The following is a 19107-nucleotide window of genomic DNA, read 5'->3' as shown; positions in this document are numbered from 1 at the left end:
AGGCAGATTATTATCTGAAAGGTGTGGAGTTAGATAAGGGAGAAATACAAAGAGATCTAGGAGTACTTGTTCATCAGTCTCTGAAGGTGAATGAGCAAGTGCAGCAGGCAGTGAAGAAGGCTAATGGAATGTTGGCCTTTATTACAAAGGGAATTGAGTACAAAAGCAAGGAAATCCTTTTGCATTTGTACAGGGCCCTGGTGAGACCACACCTGGAGTATTGTGCGCAGTTTTGGTCTCCAGGGTTAAGGAAGGACATCTTGGCTGTGGAGGAGGTGCAGCGTAGGTTCACTAGGTTAATTCCTGGGATGTCCGGACTGTCTTACGCAGAGAGGTTAGAGAGACTGGGCTTGTACACGCTGGAATTAAGGAGATTGAGGGGGGATCTGATTGAGACATATAAGATTATTAAGGGATTGGACAAGATAGAGGCAGGAAATATGTTCCAGATGCTGGGAGAGTCCAGTACCAGAGGGCATGGTTTAAGAATAAGGGGTAGGTCATTTAGGACAGAGTTGAGGAGGAACTTCTTCTCCCAGAGAGTTGTGGAGGTGTGGAACGCGCTGCCTCAGAAGGCAGTGGAGGCCAATTCTCTGGATGCTTTCAAGAAGGAGCTAGATAGGTATCTTATGGATAGGGGAATCAAGGGTTATGGGGACAAGGCAGGAACCGGGTATTGATAGTAGATGATCAGCCATGATCTCAGAATGGCGGTGCAGGCTCAAAGGGCCAAATGGTCTACTTCTGCACCTATTGTCTATTGTCTATTGTCTATTGTCTATTATCCCTGTCTCTGGAAGTGGAAGTTGCTGTCACAATGACAGAACATAGGAATTTACAGCAAAGTACTGGCCCTTCAGCCCACAACGTTGTGCCGACCTTTTAACCAATTCTAAAATCAATCTCATCTTTCCCTCTTACATAGCCTTTCAGTTTTATATCATCCATGTGCCTTTCTAAGAGTCTTTTAAACATCCTTAATGTATCTAGTAGGGTGTTCCAAGTACCCACCACTCTTTGTGTGTTAAAAAACACCTAGCTCTGTCATTCCCCTTATACTTTCTTCCAATCGCCTTAAAACTATGCCCCTCATATTAGTCATTTCTATCCTTTCTCTCTGCTTGATTTATGCCTCTATTCTACAAGGTACTGAGAGTATGTACCCTATCGATGACCAAAGCCAAACACAATTGCACTGAGCTTCACATCAGTCATAGTGAGCCCAGAATGGCATAAAGTAAAGCCAAATAATTCATAGTAGGTTTATGGCAGCTGCAACATTACAGCACAATGGGTAATGGAGAAAATAGTTTTTCAATCATGAGGTCTAAAGCAATGTTCATGTCACTCAGAAGCTTCTGTCTATTCCACTTTTTATATCTTATCGACAAATCATGTCCCTGTCTCCCTCACAATAATCAACTTCTTAAAAACTTTATATTCACCTCACTTACAGTGGTTTTAGAGCAAAGTGCTGACGTATATCCATGAAAATGGCAACAAGTCTGGGCCTGATGTGCCTATCCGATCAAGGAACCGCTTAAAAGTTGCGGACGGATTCCTGACAGCAAATCCATCCTGAAGCTTAGTTGCTGGATTTCACTCAGAGCACAGGCTTGTTGGAACTTCCACCCACTTTGGCTGGGAAACTCACCTACAATTTCATGCCACGATGGATCTGGCACAGGTTTGAGAGACCATTCATGGAAAAGTTGGCAGAGAGAAAGGTAACAATGTAGGTTTTTGTTTGTAATAAGGTTTTGTTGATTTGTTTTGCAATACTCTTGAGAAAATTTTACTTTAACTACTTTTATGTTTTGCTGTTTAATTCTTTGACGGTCTTTGAATGAACACAGAAGGAAGGTCAGGAGTTGGGCATCAATCAGAAGTTTTCTTGGCAGTCTCACAGGCAGGTCTTGCTCCAGACCATCTACCTGGCCTGATGATGCAGTTTCAGACCTCAGCACTGTGCAGGGATTTGCCCACTGAGTCAACTATATCCAGAAACAACTCATGGACTTTGCATAAAGTAAAAGAACAACTGAGTCAAGAGCTAAAAACCGTGGCGACTTTAGGCAGAGAGAGCAACACTTACCACATCCTTAGCCATAAAGCCAATATATTAGTTGGAACATTTGAATTTAAAATCGGCTTGTGGTGGAGGAGTTGAGAAGACAGGAGGAGGCAGAGCGACACGCCAGGGCAGTCTCAATGGCCAAACAGGGCCAATGGACTAATTGGGAGAGTCTGGAAAAGAGAAAACTTAGCTGGTGTGACATCTGGGAGATGGAGGGATCTCAGCTAAGTTTTGTCATCAAAGCCACTTACGACCTCCAACCCACACCCCGGAACCTGAACCAGTGGTGGGGAGAAGAGCCCGCTTGCTCTCTTTGTCAAGCACCTGCATCACTGAGGCACGTTTTAACAGGATGCACCACGAGCCTCACCCAGGGGTGGTACACTTGGCGGCATAACCAAGTTCTCAGACAGCTGGCATCAATCTTGGATCAGAGGCGAATCACCACAAATGCTCTCCCACAAACATCAGCATGATTTGTACCAGCAGGCCAACCTGCAGAGCACCACATAACATCAAAAGATGTAAGCATTCTGCAGGTTGCTCGGGATTGGAAAATGGACGTGGACTTGGAAAATAAGTTTGTGTTTCCCCGAGACATTGCGGCTACAGGACTCTGGCCAGACATGGTCCTGTGGTCCACAACAGTCAAGCTGGCATATGTTGTGGAATTGACAGTACCGTGGGAAGATGGTGTTGAAGAAGCTTATGAGAGGAAAAAGAACAAGTACTCTGAACTGGCAACTGAAGCTGCCCAGAATGGCTGGAAGACCAAGATTTTCCCTGTAGAAGTGGGATGCAGGGGATTCGTTGCTACATCTACCACCAGTCTATTGAAGAAGATGGGTGTGAGGGGTCACTCCCTCCAACAAGCAAACAAGTCCTTGTCAAATGCAGCAGAAGAAAGCAGCGATTAGATTTGGATTAAAAGGAAAGACAGCAACTGGGCTGCAAGATGAAGACAGGAGGGTGTGGAACTGAGGGGGGTGTAACTGGGATGCCAGGTAGCACCGCTGAGCTCTCTGGAGACGTCGTGGGCTTATCAACGAAACGTCAAAGAAGGAGGGTGCCCACGTGATGACCCCGATGATGTACCTACCTTCCTTGTCACCACTCCAAGCCCACTGTCAACATTGAGAGTGCTGACTTACCATAGGGATTGAAACATCAAGTCGTAATAGCTCTACTACTAAGCACAGGGTGCTATATTAGAAACAATCTCTTCTCTGCATGTATTTTGCAATTATATCCATCTACTGAATGGTGTACACCTGAAGACTACATCTGGTCTTCATCCCTGGGAGATAACAGGTTGGAGAAATAACTTATTTCAAACAGATTAAAATGCTAATGGAAGATTAATTAGACAAACCACTGAAGACCCTGCACTAAGACAATAATGGACAACAACAGACCAAGACTTCCTGAACCGACTGCAATTGTGGTTTTTTCTCTTTTAAACATAAAATTGAATTCTGCAGTAGCTGGAAAGATAAATAATTCCAACTGCAAGGACACAGAAAAGTTATCCCACTCTGTTTCAGTGTTAATACTTAGTGTAGTTGTTACCGTCTGTGTGCCTACAAAGACTGACTGTACATTCTCAAACGAACAGCCGTGGATGAACCAGAAGGTACAATGTCTGCTGAAGGCTGGATCTGTGGCATTCAAGTCCGGCAACCCAGGCCTTTACCAGAAAACCAGGTGTGATTTGCAGAGGGCCATTTCAGCGGTGAAGGGACAATTTCAAACACGGATGGAGGTGATATCAGATGCACGGCAACTCTGGCAGGGACTGCAAGCCATTACCTCCTACAAAGCGAAACCCAATAGTATGAATGGCAGCGATGCTTCACTACCAGATGAACTCAACGCCTTCTATGCACGCTTTGAAAGGGAGAACACCACTACAGCTGTGAAGATCCCTGCTGCACCTGATAACCTTGTGATCTGTGTCTCAGGGGCTGATGTTAGGCTGTCTTTAAAGAGAGTGAACCCTCGCAAGGCAGAAGGTCCCGATGGAGTAAGGCTTTGAAAACCTGTGCCAGCCAACTAGTGGGAGTATTCAAGGACATTTTCGACCTCTCACTGCTACGGGCAGAAGTATCCACTTGCTTCAAAAAGGCAACAATTATACCAGTGCCAAAGAAGAATAATGTGAGCTGCCTTAATGACTATCGCCCGGTAGCACTCACATCGAGAGTGATGAAATGCTTTGAGAAGTTGGTCATGACTAGACTGAACTCCTGCCTCAGCAAGGACCTGGACTCATTGCAATTTGCCTGTTGTCACAATAGGTCAACAGCAGGCACAATCTCCATGGCTCTTCACACGGCTTTAGACCACCTAGACAACACAAACACCTATGTCAGGATGCTGTTCATTGACTATAGCTCCGCATTTAATACCATCATTCCCACAATCCTGATTGAGAAGTTGCAGAACCTGGGCCTCTGTACCTTCCTCTGTAACTGGAACCTCGACTTCCTAACCGGAAGACCACAGTCTGTGTGGTTTGGTAATAACATACCCTCTTTACTGAGGATCAACACTGGCGCATCTCAGGGGTGTGTGCTTAGCCCACTGCTCTACTCTCTGTATACACATGACCGTGTGGCTAGGCATAGCTCAAACACCATCTACAAATTTGCTGACAATACAACCATTGTTGGTAGAATCTCAGGTGGTGACGAGGGTGCGTACAGGAGTGAGATATGTCAACTAGTGGAATAGTGCTGCAGCAACAACCTGGCACTTAACATCAGTAAGACGAAAGACCTGATTGTGGACTTCAGGAAGGGTAAGGGTAAGAACACATACCAATCCTCACAGAGGGATCAGAAGTAGAGAGAGTGAGCAGCTTCAAGTTCCAAGGTGTCAAGATCTCGGAGGATCTAACCTGGTCCCAACATATCAATGTAGTCAAGAAGAAGGCAAGACAGCGACTATACTTTATTAGGAGTTTGAAGCGATTTGGCATGTCAACAAATACACTCATAAACTTCTGTAGTTGCACCGTGGAGAGCATTCTGACAGGCTGCATCACTGTCTGGTATGGAGGGATGACTGCACAGGACCGAAAGAAGCTGCAGAAGGTTGTAAATCTAGTCAGCTCCATCTTGGGTACTATCCTACAAAGTACCCAGGACATCTTTAGGAAGCAGTGTCTCAGAAAGGCAGCATCCATTATTAAAGATCTCCAGTATCCAGGGCGTGCCCTTTTCTCACTGTTACCATCAGGTAGGAGGTACAGAAACCTGAAGGCACACACTCAGCTATTCAGGAACAGCTTCTTCCCCTCCGCCATCTGATTCCTAAATGGACTTTGAACCTTTGGACACTACTTTACTTTTTTTAAACATACGGTATTCCTGTTTTTGCACATTTTTAAAAATAATCTACTTTCATTTACTTCTTCATTTATTATGTTTTATTTTATATTTTTTTTTACTCTCTCTCTGCTAGATTATGTATTGCATTGATCTGCTGCTGCTAAGTTAACAAATTTCACGTCACATGCTGGTGATAATAAACCTGATTCTGAATGGAAAACATCATATTTCTCTTGATCCAACCTTAGATACTGCCCATTATGCCACTGGCATGCAGGGCAACAATGTAGGTCCTCCATCTCCATCTATATAGAAGGACTCTTCATTGCTGTTACTATATCAATTGTTTTTAGACCTATCGGGGTTGTTAGCCCTGAGCTGAACCCCTGAACCTGGACCACTCTCACTCTGCCCTCTACCCTGACCTGTTTGGCATGGGTGACCCTACCAAGAGCCAAAGCACAAGGCCCAGAGTCCAGCCAACGTAGCTCTCTGAGTCACTCAAGCACACAAGTCTCCAAGCCCAACATCAAGGTTGTGGTCCTCTTGGGGGAGATCCAGTCTAGTTTATTTCAAAATCTCTGCGGCTCACTCTAGACTTCTCCCCACCCCATTTGTCCAGATTTGATTGAGATTTAGGCTAATCATTACACCTGCCCCCAGATATTTGGCTAATAGTCTCCAGAACTTAATTGGTATTAGTAAATCTTGATCACAGGCTTTCATATCAAATAATTTGTCTATTGGTTGCTAACTTCAGCATCCATGTTATAACTTGGCCCCCAAAAGGCAAATTCAGGGAATACTGTTACACAGGTCATAGACTGTGTCATATAGACAGAAGGCATTCTTTTATTTCACTGGAGTGGAAAGAAGTGACACTCACCATCATTTCACCTGCGATCCCCCCAACCAGAGAGTTACCTCACTAGTATAGTTAAAGGCCAGAGCTTCAAAGAGCTGTAGCCGCAATGACACCAAGACAGGATGACAAATTATGGCGTCTGCTAAAACTGACTTGGGCAAAAATGAAGCCCATGATTACTGCTGATACAACAAATAGGTAATTATAATTGAATGGATTTCAAAGGACTTATGAGAACATCTTACATACAACGTAGAACATAGAAATCTACAGCACATTACAGGCCCTTTGGCCCACAATGTTGTGCCGACTATGTAGTCTACTCCAGAGACTGCCTAGAATTTCCCTACCACATAGTTCTCTATTTTTCTAAGCTTCATGTACCTATCTAAGAGTCTCTTAAGGACCCTATTGTATCTGCCTCTACCACTGCTGCCAGCAAAGTATTCCACACACCCACCACTCTCTGTGTGACAAACTCACCCCTGACATCCCCTCTGTACTTAGTTCCAAGCACCTTAAAACTGTGCCCTCTCGTGCCAGCCATTTCAGCCCTGGGAAAAAGCCCCTGACTATCCACACAATCAATGCCTCTCATCATCTTGTACACCTCTATCAGGTCACCTCTCATCCTCCATCACTCAAAGGAGAAAAGGCCAAGTTCACTCAACCTATTCTCATAAGGCACGCTCTCTAATACACTTAGACACTTACACAATGCAACCTATCCACTGGACATTATTGAACAATGGAACTGGACAAAGTGTAGTGACATGAACTGAAGACTGCTTAGTGGACAGAGAACAATAAGTTAGAATAAATGGGTGATTTCTGGAATAGGAGATATAACCAATGAGTTCCATGGCAATTGGTGCTGAGATCCCACGTGTTCTCAAAATATGTCAATAATTTGAATTATGTAATAGATCCTGATGCAACAAAGATTGATGGAAGTGAGCAGTGCGAGTTGTGAGCACGAGGCTGGGAGTATTCAGGGGAGACAAACGGGCAAAATGAATGGACAAAGAGTGGACTTTTGGCAATATATGGAAAATTCTACAGTCATCATTCCTCAAGCAGAGTATTTTTACTTGCCACTTATTAGCCTATTCTTGAACATTGTTGGGGTTTTGCTGTCCTTGAAGTGAACAATGCCTTTTTTCTGAGTAGTTACAAATGAAATTACATATCAGATCATCAGCAAACAACCTACTTTGGACCTTTTGATGGAAGGTAGGCCATGAAAAAAAACACAGCTGTAAGTGCTTGGGCCATGGACACTGACAAAGGAACTCCTGTAGGTCTTGTGGCACGGTTTGAGAAAATGTCTGTCTGCTTCAGTGACCTGAGTTCAATTCTATCCTCTAGTGCTGTCTGTGTGGAGTTTGTATGTTTTTTTCTGTGCAGGTTTCCCCCTGGTGTTCTGATTTCCTCCCACGTACCAAAGATCTGCTGGTAGGTTAATTAAACCTGGTGCTTAGGGCTGGGTGGGAGCTTTGGTGGAGAGGGTGGCGGTCTTAAAAATGAAAGTGTGAGAGACAAACAAGAGAAAACCTGCAGGTGCTGGAAATCCAAGCAACACATAAGAAGTGCTGGAGGAACTCAGCAGGCCAGGCAGCATCTATGGAAACGAGTAAACAGAGTAAACAGGGTCTTGGCCCGAAATGTTGACTGCTTACTCCTTTCTATAAATGCTGCCTGGCCTGCTGAGTTCCTCCAGCGAAGTGTGAGAGAAGCAGTTAGAGGAAATTAAGTGAGGGAATGGGATTGACTTGACAATAGGGTGGACTAGGTGGGCTGAGTGGACTCCTTCAGGAAATTTGAATATGGGGCTCGCATGAATGCTGCAAGGTGGTGCCGGATATTAACAACACCAAGTACTGCAGTTGCTGGATAGTGGTGAAGTTGGGTTTATTGTGTACTGTGTTGCCGTCTGCTGCAGCCGCTCAATGAGGAAGGTGCTCAGGGATGGTGCGCGGTTTAAGAAACGGTGGGGCTACGGCAGGGGAGCTGTGTGGCCTCAGCTGTAGCACGGACCAGGCCCTCATGCTGGGTTGGGGGGGGGGGTGTCACCTGTTGCAGCTGCCCAGGGGAGGAGACGCTGGAGGTAGTGTGGGAGAGAGCAGAGGTGTGGTGGGCATGTTAGAGTCTGTACTGAGTTGGAGCTGGCCTCTCCTGTGGGTGCTGCTCTCCAGTGTTCGCTCGGTAGAAGACAAGCTGGATTGCATTATCTCTGCAGCTCCAACAGTGCATGATGAGGACTGCTACGGGCCTGTTCTTGCAGAAACATGGCTCCAGGACAACATCCAATCTACCATCAATCTGCAGGCCATAACACTCTGGTGCTTGGGCTATATTATTTTTGTTACTGTATGGTTTTTTTTGCTATGTAACTCTATATGCTATAGGTGCTGTGTGTGATTTCATGTGTGGCTGAATGACAATTAATCTTGAACTTGAACTTCATCTGCCTCGATCCTTCTTCCTATGTGCAAGTTGTGATTCAGACAGTGGAGTTCTTTCCCACTGAGGCCCAGGATCTTTCGTTTTTCCAGCCTCCTTGGCACCAGCTCGAGGGCAGTCACTCTCACCTCATCTCTGGATTTCAGTTCTGTGCTTGGATCAAGGCTGTTTTAGATTCACGCAGTGCAGAAACAGGCTCTTCGTGCCAAGCCAGACACGATCCCAGCCTAAGCTGGCTCCCTTTGCCTGTATTTGACCCATTTCCCACCAAAATTTCCTATCCATGTACTCCTCAAGACCCTTCACCTGGACTGAAAGAGTTGATTCAAGGCTCTGACTGTTGGTTTCCTTCCACATTTACGAGGTCTGAAGGGAAGTGGACTTGGAAAATGTGGACTGTAGCCCCATGAATAAGCTATAAATTACTAACTGTTGTTTAATATCACTACCGGAAGCATTTTCCATCATTACACTGCTGATTCAGGTGGTCTAATTGTGCTGCCATCAGTCAGTTTGTGAACAACGCACACCCTGGCAAACGCCCACGTTAAGAAGTAGATGCCAGTGTTGGAACTTTCCTAGAACAGCTTTTTTAGAGGGACGGTTGGTTCTGGAGTGCAGTTTTTCAGTGCTGGGAAATTGTCTTGCCCCATTGCCTTTGCTACTTCCAACATCCTCAGCCATTTCTTGACATGACACAGAAGAAGATAAAGGGAATTAATTGTCTGAACGTCTTTTGTTCCTCTTCAGTTTTTTATTATCTTGGCAATATGTTCCTAAACAACTTCTTCCCCACTTCTGCCTACCAATTATATTTTTATATATATATTTATTTTTTTAATTTAGTGATATGGCGTGGAGTATGTTTGGTTTGTAACTCTAAAACGTACAAGCCAATTGCAAGAAAAATACGGAAGCCCAAGAGATGCGAGTGTTAGTTCGCTCTTGACAGTAAGCCAGGCGTGCACGTATGACATGATAGCATGATGAAGTTTGCCATTCATGTGCTTTTGTGTATAACCTGTGATGAAGTATTTAAATGAACAAGAACGCTTGATCAAACTACCATTACTGAAATATCAAACAGATGGCAGAACAGGTCCTTCCAGCCCTTCGAGCCACACCACCCCAGCAATCTCCGGCTAACCTGGTTAACCTTATCACGGGACAATTTACAATGACCAATGAACCTACCCACTACGCCTTTGGGTTGTGGGAGGAAACTGGACAATATGGAGAAAACCTGGAAACTGGACAACCTGGAGAAAACCCGCCCATTCCACGGGAAGGACGTGAAGAGCCTCCTTACGGACCGGCGCCGGAACTGAACTCCAAACGCCAGAACGGCCCCAGCTGTAATAGGATTTTGCTAACTGCTACGTTACTGTGGCAGGCAAATTTCAACAGTCAGGTGCAGTGGATGGCTTAGGAAGAATATTGCGTGCGCTGCACCCCAGTAGTTTCATACAGTAGCCTGTGCTCAGTTTGAGCATCCAGTGAAAAGCATTCCATTTCTAACGGGCTAGTTCACTGACTCTGCTGACAGTTGTCACATTGACAAATGCATGGATTTTACAAACGACCATTTAAAAGACATGTTGATGGACAGAGGAACCAAATGGAGACAGCTTGAGGTAAATGGAATCTTTTAGAAACTGTTTCCTCTATGGACGTTCATGCTCTGTTTTAAATCACGGCCTTGCTCATCTGAAGACATTCATCATTCTGAGTTGGCAGAGAGAAATTCTGTGTGGATCATTAACACCGGCACCGACCAGCTGGATTGATTGGCCCCGTTCTGGTGCTGCCGCATGGCGGCGCAGGAGTTTGAGCTCCGAGAATCCAGGCTCAATCTGGTGCTTGCACGCTGCTTGCTTGGAGCTGACGAGTTCTCTCCACGGTCACGTGGGATTCTGCTGGGGCTTCAGTTTCCTTGTGGAATAACTCTTTAAAGTAAAGCTACCCCTTCATGCAGCTATGTGGCCAAAGAACCAAAATGGATTTGATAAGCATGTGAGAGGGAATAAGTCAAAGGGCTGCCAGGGTCTGGAGTCAATACGACAGACAAAGCCTGGAGACTGGAACAGCTTCTTCCCCTCGACCATCAAGTGTCTGGAACTAACCATGAACTCATGAAAACTACCTCACATTTTGCTCTCCTTTTGCACTACTTCTTTAGTTTTATATATTTCTTCTTGTAACTTACAGGATTGTTATGTATTCTTCTGAACTGCTGTCGCAAGACAACAAAGGTCACGACATACGTCCGTGATAACAAACCTGACTCTGAGGCCCATTCTAGGGGTGGAGGACCATGAGGGGGTGGGAGGCTGTTGTTGTGTTGCGACCTGTGTTTTGTGTTGCTCTGCCGAGCCTGGTGGACAGAGTTGGCAGCAGAATGTGTGGTGACAATTACCCACAGCACATCCTGAGGTTGTACTGGTGGTTTCCATGTACAATGAATCTAAATCTGGGTCCGACAGTTCTGCTTGACCTAATGGGCTGAATTGCCTTCTGTGACACAAAATTCAAACGAGAGTAATACTCTGATAATCAGCCACAATTGGGACTTTAGTGGTGTGGTCAAGCAGATTTTCTGGAATATAGGATGGGTTTCAATTAATACTCCAACATACTTTTAATTCATGTTTTTGAAAATATTCCCCAAGTGCAATAATAAATGTTCCAGAGAACCCAGAAGGTTAAAAGGGGGCATGAGACACAGAACCAAATGAGTTTAAAGTGAATATGGGTACTAAGTCCCTGAGACTGGAAGAAAAAGGAGGAAAAACCAGGAAAAGCAGGAAAGTCAGCTCCACCATGGCACTAGCCTCCGTAGCATCCGGGACATCTTCAAGAAGTGATGCTTCAAAAGGTGGCATCCATCACTAGGACCCCCATCACCCAGGTCATGCCTTGTTCTCCTTACTAGCATCAAGAAGGAAGTACAAGAGCTGGAAGGCATACACTCGACGATTCAGGAACATCTTCTTCCCCTCTACCATCCTGTTTCTGAATGGACATTGAACCCGTGAACACTACCTCACTACTTTTTTATTTCTATTATTACACTTCTTATTTAATTCAACTATTTATACACACATACTTACTGTAATTCACAGTTGTTTTCTCTCTATTATTACGTATTGCTTTGTGCTGCTGCCCCCAAATCAACACATTTCCTGAAATATGCCGATGACACTAAACCTGATTCTGATTCTAAGAATGAAAGGGAAAGCAGGAGCTGGGTCTCCAGAGAATGGAAAGCAGTGTGCAAGCTGGGTTCCTGGAGAGTGGGAAGGTAGGAACCAGTGCTCTGGAAAATAGAAGGATGTGTGGGACTTGGGGCATGGTGAACCGGATTCCAAACTGCCAGGATTTACAAATAGTCAGATAGAAGAATATCAGAATTTTACTGTAATTCAATTTCCTCTGAAAGACTGCTTTCCCTGGATACAAAGCCTGATAAAAGCTGCACTCACCAGCCAGACGAAAATAGAGTTCACTGACTCTACAGACAGTTGTCATTTTGATAAAGTGTACAGACTTCACAAAATACAATTTGTAGTAAAACTAATAGGCTTGTGTATATTAAAATACATTAACAAACCAACAGTAGGAGATATCAACTAAAAGATTGCCTGTGAGGCAAAATATTATTACCTGATCTCTATGATGCTACGATTTAAAATGTTGCCTTTGGAGGAACCTATGTTGTGTTAAAACACGAGAGCCCAAATGAAATCACTGGTAGAAGTCATGAGATGGCAAAGGATGAATTGGTCACAGAGTGGTCAACAGAGTGCAGAATGGACACAGAAGCAGGTACGCATGATTAATTGGAGACGTTGGTCACTGGAGTGGCACTTGAGAAAGGAACAGGATGCTTGCTGCCTGGATCCTCCATGCCCGAAAACTTAGGCAGGTCCAGCTGAATGGGAAACAAAAATCTGATCCACTCTTGTGACCTCATCAGTGTTTGTATTTGATCCTTGAATCCTCTTTCCCTGTGCTCAACACAGTTGTGAAAGTGCAACTAATGACTTTTTTTCTCACATATACCACAAACAAGCTGATGCCTTTATGTCGACACATGCTCAGATAAAGGCAAGTACATATTAGGCAACTTACTGATTTGTGTCGGACAAGTGGACACCAGGGCATATTAGCGGCTTTCTTGTCTGTGGCTCGGCACAGTAGCGTTGTGGTTAGCGCATCACTTTACAGCATTTTTCAGTAAGATGAGGGTTGGATTCTCACTACTGTATGTAAGGAGTTTGTACATTTTCCCCACGTGGGTTTCCGCTGGGTATTTGGTTTCCTCCCACATTCCAAAGGCGCACAGCTCAGGCTTAGTGTTTGTGGGCATGCCGCGTTGGTGCCAGAATTGTGGCGACACTTGTGGGCTGTTCAGCACAAACCTCACTGATTTGATTTGACGGGAACAAAGGCATTTCACTGTGCAGTATATTTCAATGTTTCGATGCACATGTGACAAACAAAACTAATCTTTATCTGAGCTACCCTGGTAGAGTTAAGTACATAGTTTTCATTAGCATCGGTGGACTCAGGGTCTCCTCACGTATTTTAGATCTGAGCCTCTCATTAGATAAGGCATTGCCACCATCGCTATACAGGCAATACTCCACACACTGTTGCAGGCTCAGGGCTTTGGTGATATTAGCTCCTGATTATTTTCTACCTCTAAAATTCCTGTTAGTGGAGAATGGACAATAGTCATGCCACAGAATATTTCAAGTCATTGGTGTGACCCCCAGGTTGCCCTGCCACTTGAAATTACAAAGCAACGCAGTGAGAATAACTGATCAGTGGCTCTCTACTTATGAGTAATAAAGTGGAACAGCCCCCTCAAGAGAAAGTTACAAAGACTAGATTGGATCATGCTTCGACCAGGGAGTTACCAGAGGTCTTGAAGTCTTCTTCTTACTCAAATGTAGTCCTTTGTTGAAAAACAGAGTCCAACTATTGGCAAGAAACAGAACAGTGCAAGGCTTTCCTGACAAATCTGACAAGGCCTAGATCTAGAATTGATCTGAGAGCAGGTTAAGCCTTCCTTTAAACCTTTAGGCTGTCAAAACAGGTTCTATGGCATTGATAGATGGAAATTACAATGGACATTTACAAAATGGAGAAGATAACAGCATCTGTTAATCTTAAGTTGGAACAATTTGATTCATACTGGGAAAAATGGTTTAACTACATAACACCTCATAGGCCTGATTTTATTCTCATGAGTCAATGAATATGTTGTAAAAAAAAGATCACTCCCTACTTTGTACATAGTTTTCTTCTTTCAATTGTTCTTTCTTTCCTCTCTTTTCTGTAAGTGTATACCTCAGATAAATATTATGTGAAGATTTGTGACAAATATGATTATATGATATATATGTACAGTATCTGAAATACATCTTATGGAAATGTTTGTTTGATAATGAACTTCAATAAAAAATAAATTACAAAAAAAACTATTTTTCAAATTATTAACAAGTAAAATATTTGATTATTTAAAAATTAATGTGTTAAAATCGTAAACAAAACACAAAAATACAAGGAGACAAATTAAACAATTAAATAATTATTTCAATTGCATATTTTTAAAAGGAAATTACATTGTGCTTAAGCTTTTTTCCTCACACAATACTTTCCTTATCCAGTTTGTGAGTTTCACTTGTACAAGCAACATCTTAGCCCCATCCACAGAAAAGCCCCAGATAGTTAATTACTCTTTCAGAGTCCAGCTGCTGTGTTTGTTTCCTCCATTTCATGCACAACACCACCTTCATGTCTTAATCAGAAATATGTAGGTGAATTATTGTAGGGAGAGTTGAAATGTCTAATGAATGATTTTGTAGGGAGAGTTGAAATGTCTAGTGAGTGATTTGGGAGGGAGAGTTGAAATGTCTAGTGAGTGATTTGGGAGGGAGAGTTGAAATGTCTAGTGAGTGATTCTGTACAAGAGCTGAAATGTTTAGTGAGTGATTTTGGAGGGAGAGTTGAAATGTCCAGTGAGTGATTTTGTAGGGAGAGTTGAAATGTCTAGTGAGTGATTCTGTAGGGAAAGTTGAAATGTTTAGTGAGTGATTTTGTAGGGAGAGTTGAAATGTCTAGTGAGTGATTCTGTAGGGAAAGTTGAAATGTCCAGTGAGTGATTTTGTAGAGAGAGTTGAAATGTCTAGTGAGTGATTCTGTAGGGAAATTTGAAATGTCCAGTAAGTGATTTTGCATCTCACATGTGCAATCCATGTTCTTTGCACACTTATATATGAGGCAGAGAACTTAAAAATCAAGATAACACAATTTTGAGGATCCCTTTTTCCTCTTGAATAGGGAAGTATTGCTTTGTAGATAATTGTTTAGTAACCAGATTTAAGACCTTAGGAACTTAAATGAAGATATTGATATATCAAATATCTAATTACCTGGCTGAAATCTGTTATGTTTTGTAACTTCAAAACATTAAAAATAATTGGAAGCAAAACATGGAATAATTCATGCAATTTTACTTTTAGCGAGAGGTATGCATGTATCACGTGGTAGCGACATGGCGTATGCATTTCAAGTATGTTTTTTACATATAATCTTTGAACAAATGAAGGCTTACGCAAACAATATATTTACAATATTACTCAAATTTTACTAAAATAATAAATGCACAACCCTCCTCCCTGTTACTGACTGGAATGTGCTTTGTGAACCAGATGGGGAGGACATTAACGGACTTGCTCATTACATTACTGGCTACATCAACTTCGGTGTGGATACTGTAATACCATCAAGGACTGGTCATTACTCCCTAACAATAAAACATGGGCCACCAGTGATCTGAAGGTGCTTCTCATCCACAAACAGAGAGCCTTTAGATCGAGAGACAAGAAGGAATTGAAACGTGCAGAGGGAGGTAAAGGAGAAGATTAAGGTGGCTAAAGAGCAATACAGGAGTGAGCTGGAGAACAGCTTGGGCAGAGTAACACACCGGAGGTGTGGAGAGGCATGAAGGACATCACTGGCTTCAATCAGCCTAGCTGTAGATCCTTGAAATGCAGCTGTGAATGGGCTCATGAGTTAAACCAATACTTCAATAGGTTACTAAGACAAATGGTCCTCCTGTTTACGCCCCCCTCAGCACACTAGTCCAGGTGCCGAGGTACCCAATGCTCCCTCAGTACCAACTCCATCCCCTACACCTACCATCCACACCTCCACATACCAACTGATATTGTCCTGATCTTCACCTCCCCCAGTCCCCATCTCCCACCAATTCCCCGGTTATCATGGACTCATTTTCACGACTGAGCAGGTGAGAAAGGCTCTGGAGAAACTCAGACATGACAAGGTATTGGTTGCAGATGCTGTGAATCCCCAAGGTCCTGAAGGAGAGTGCTGAGCAGCTGTGTGGAGTTCTCCAGCGGATTTGCAATCTGAGTCTCAGCCTGAAAAGGGTCCTGACTGTGTGGAAAATATCACGTGTGGTCCAAGTACAAAGATGGGCCGACCAAAAGTCTTGAATGACTACCGTCCAGTTGCCCTGACCTCACACATCATGAAGACCCTAGAAAGACTGGTCCGGGCTCACCTCCGACCCCTGGTCAGATTAGCCCTCAATCCCCTGCAGTTTTCCTACCAGGAGTACTTTGGAGTCGACGATGCTGTCATCTACGGGCTGAACAGAGCGGACTGCCATTTGGATGAGCAGGGCAGCCCTGTGAGGATTATCTTTTCTGATTTCTCAAGTGCCTTCAATACCATACAGCCCTCATTGCTGGGGAAAAAGCTCTGTTCAATGCAGGCTGGCACTTCCAGTGTATCTTGGATAATGGACGACCAGACTGGCAGACCATAGTATGTGCTGCTCAGAGTTGTGTGTCAGACATGGCTGTAAGCAGCATTGGGGCCCCACGGGGGACTGTATTGGTTCTCTTCATCTTTACCCTGTATTCCTCAGAATTTAGATACAACACTGAGTCACGTTATCTGTAGAAATTCTCTAATGACTCAGCAATAGTTGGGTGTATAAAGAGAGGACAGGAGGATGAATACAGGGCCCTGGTGGGGGCTTTGACAAATGATGCAAGCTGAATTATCTGAAGCTCAACATCAGTAGGGCAAAGGGGATAGTGTTGAATTTTAGGAAGACTAAGTGTGCACTACTCCCTCTGGTGATGGTGAGGACGTGGATGTGGTGAGGACCTACAAGTACCTAAGGGTGAACCTGGATGACAGACTTGAGTGGAGCACCAACACAGAGGCTGTGTACAATAGGGGTGAGAGTCCCCTCTACTTCCTGAGGAGATTGAGGCCCTTTGGAGTATGCAAGCCTCTCCTTCAAATATTCTACCAGTCTGTTATCGCCAGTACAATTTTCAGTGCGGCAATGCGCTGGAGCAATGTCATCAACACAGGTGATGCCAATAGGCTCAATAAGCTGGATAGGAAGGTTGGCTCTATTATAGGAGTCAAACTGATCACCATGGAGGCTGTTGTCGGACAAAGGACCCTACAGAAAATCCTGATAATTCTGGGCAATATTTCTCACCGTCCGCATGCTACTTTGGCTGAACAGAGGAGCACTTTTAATAATAGACTAAGACAACTGTGCTGCTCCAAAGAGCGATATATGAGGTCATTCTTACCCTCAACCATTTGGCTTTGTAGCCTATAGCCAATCTCCTGTTAGACGGTTTGAAGTAACTTATTTTTTATTCTTTCTTACTTGTCTTCTAATCTTTGCATATCTGTGCACTTGTAATGCTACCGTGACACTGTAATTTTCTTTGGGATCAATAAAGTATCTATGTTATTAAGAAATTGCAAGGGTAAAAAAGCCATAATAGGAATCATGTATAAGGCTCCAAATAGTAGCCAGGATATGGGGTTGAGTTTGCAAAGGGAGCTGGAAAGGGCATGTAATAAGGGCAATGTCACAATTGTAATGGGGACTTCAATATGGAAGGGAGATTGGGAAAATTAGGTTAGTGTTGGATTGCAAGAGAGTGAATTTGTTGAATGTCTACAAGATGGCTTTTTAGAGCAGATTGTGCTGCTCTACTTGGCGACAGGCTATCTTAGATTGGGTGTTGTGTAATAACCCAAATCTTATTAGGGAGCTTAATGTAAAGGAACCCTTTGGAGGCAGTGATCATAATATGATTGAATTCATACTGCAATTTGAGAGGCAGAAGCATGTCACATGTATCAGTATCACAATGGAATGAAGGGAATTACAGAGGTATGAGGAAGGAACTTGACCAGGTGGATTGGAGGGGGATACTGGTGGGGATGACGGCAGAACAGAGATGGCTGAGGTTTCTGGGAATAGTTCACAAGGCACAGGATAGATATGTCCCACAGAAGTTGTTCTCAAAAGGCAGGGGCAGGCTACTGTGGCTGAGAAGGGAAGTTAAGGACTGGATAAGAGCCAAGGAAAGGGCATATAAGGGAGCAAAAACAAGTGGGAAGTTGGATGATTGGGAAGTTTTTAAAATTCAACAATAGGCAACTAAAAAATGCTATAAGAAAGGAAAAGATGAAATATGAGGGCAGACTAGCCAATAATATAAAGCAGGATACCAAAAGTTTTCTTTTTCAGTTATATAAAGAGTAAAAGAAAAGCAAGAGTTGATATTGGACCACTGGAAAATGATACTGGTGTGGTAGTAATGGAATACAAAGAAATGGCAGATGAACCTAATGGGTACTTTGCATCTGTCTTCACTGTGGAAGACACTAGCAGTGGGCCAGAGGTCTGTGAGTGTCAGGGAGCAGGAGAGAGTACCATTGCTATTACAGAGGAAAAAGTCCTAGGCAAACTCAAAGGTCTTAAGTTGGATAAGTCACTTGGACCAGATGGACTACATTCCAGAGTTCTGAGAGAGGTTGCTGAAGAGATAATGGATACATTGGTCATATCCTTTCAAGAATCACTTGATTCTGGCATGGTTCCAGAGGTTTGGAAGATTGTTAATGTCACTCCACTCTTTAAGAATGGAGAAAGGCAAAAGAAAGGCATTTATAGGCTAGTTAGCCTAACCTCAGTGGTTAAGTATTGAAGGCTATTATTAAGGATGAGGTATTGGGGTACTTGGAGACTAACGATAAAAATAAGTCAAAGTCAGCATGGTTTCTGTAAAGGGAATTCTTGCCTGACAAATCTGTTAGAATTCTTCAAGGAAGTAACAAGCAGAGGACAAAGAAGAGGCAGTGGATGTCTTTTACTTGGTTTTCAGGAGGTCTTTAACAAGGAGCCACATATGGGGCTGCTTAACAAGATAAAATCCTATGGTGTTACAGGAAAGATACTGACATAGATAGAGGAATGGCTGACAGGAATGGAGGCAGTGAATGGGAATAAA

At 43.5% G+C, this 19107-nt stretch overlaps 1 protein-coding gene across 3 annotated transcripts in view; it reads right to left on the bottom strand.

The window, feature by feature from the left end:
* The window catches only part of LOC134358902 (catenin alpha-3-like), an 812224-nt gene that overhangs the window by 317429 nt on the left and 475688 nt on the right, over nucleotides 1–19107 (bottom strand). The gene's annotated exons all lie outside the window — the stretch shown is intronic.

This window comes from Mobula hypostoma, chromosome 19 (assembly GCF_963921235.1).
Source record: "Mobula hypostoma chromosome 19, sMobHyp1.1, whole genome shotgun sequence".
Lineage (NCBI taxonomy): Eukaryota > Metazoa > Chordata > Chondrichthyes > Myliobatiformes > Myliobatidae > Mobula > Mobula hypostoma.
The sequence above is the reverse complement of the archived record's forward strand: the minus strand, read 5'-3'. Positions and strand labels throughout refer to the sequence as shown.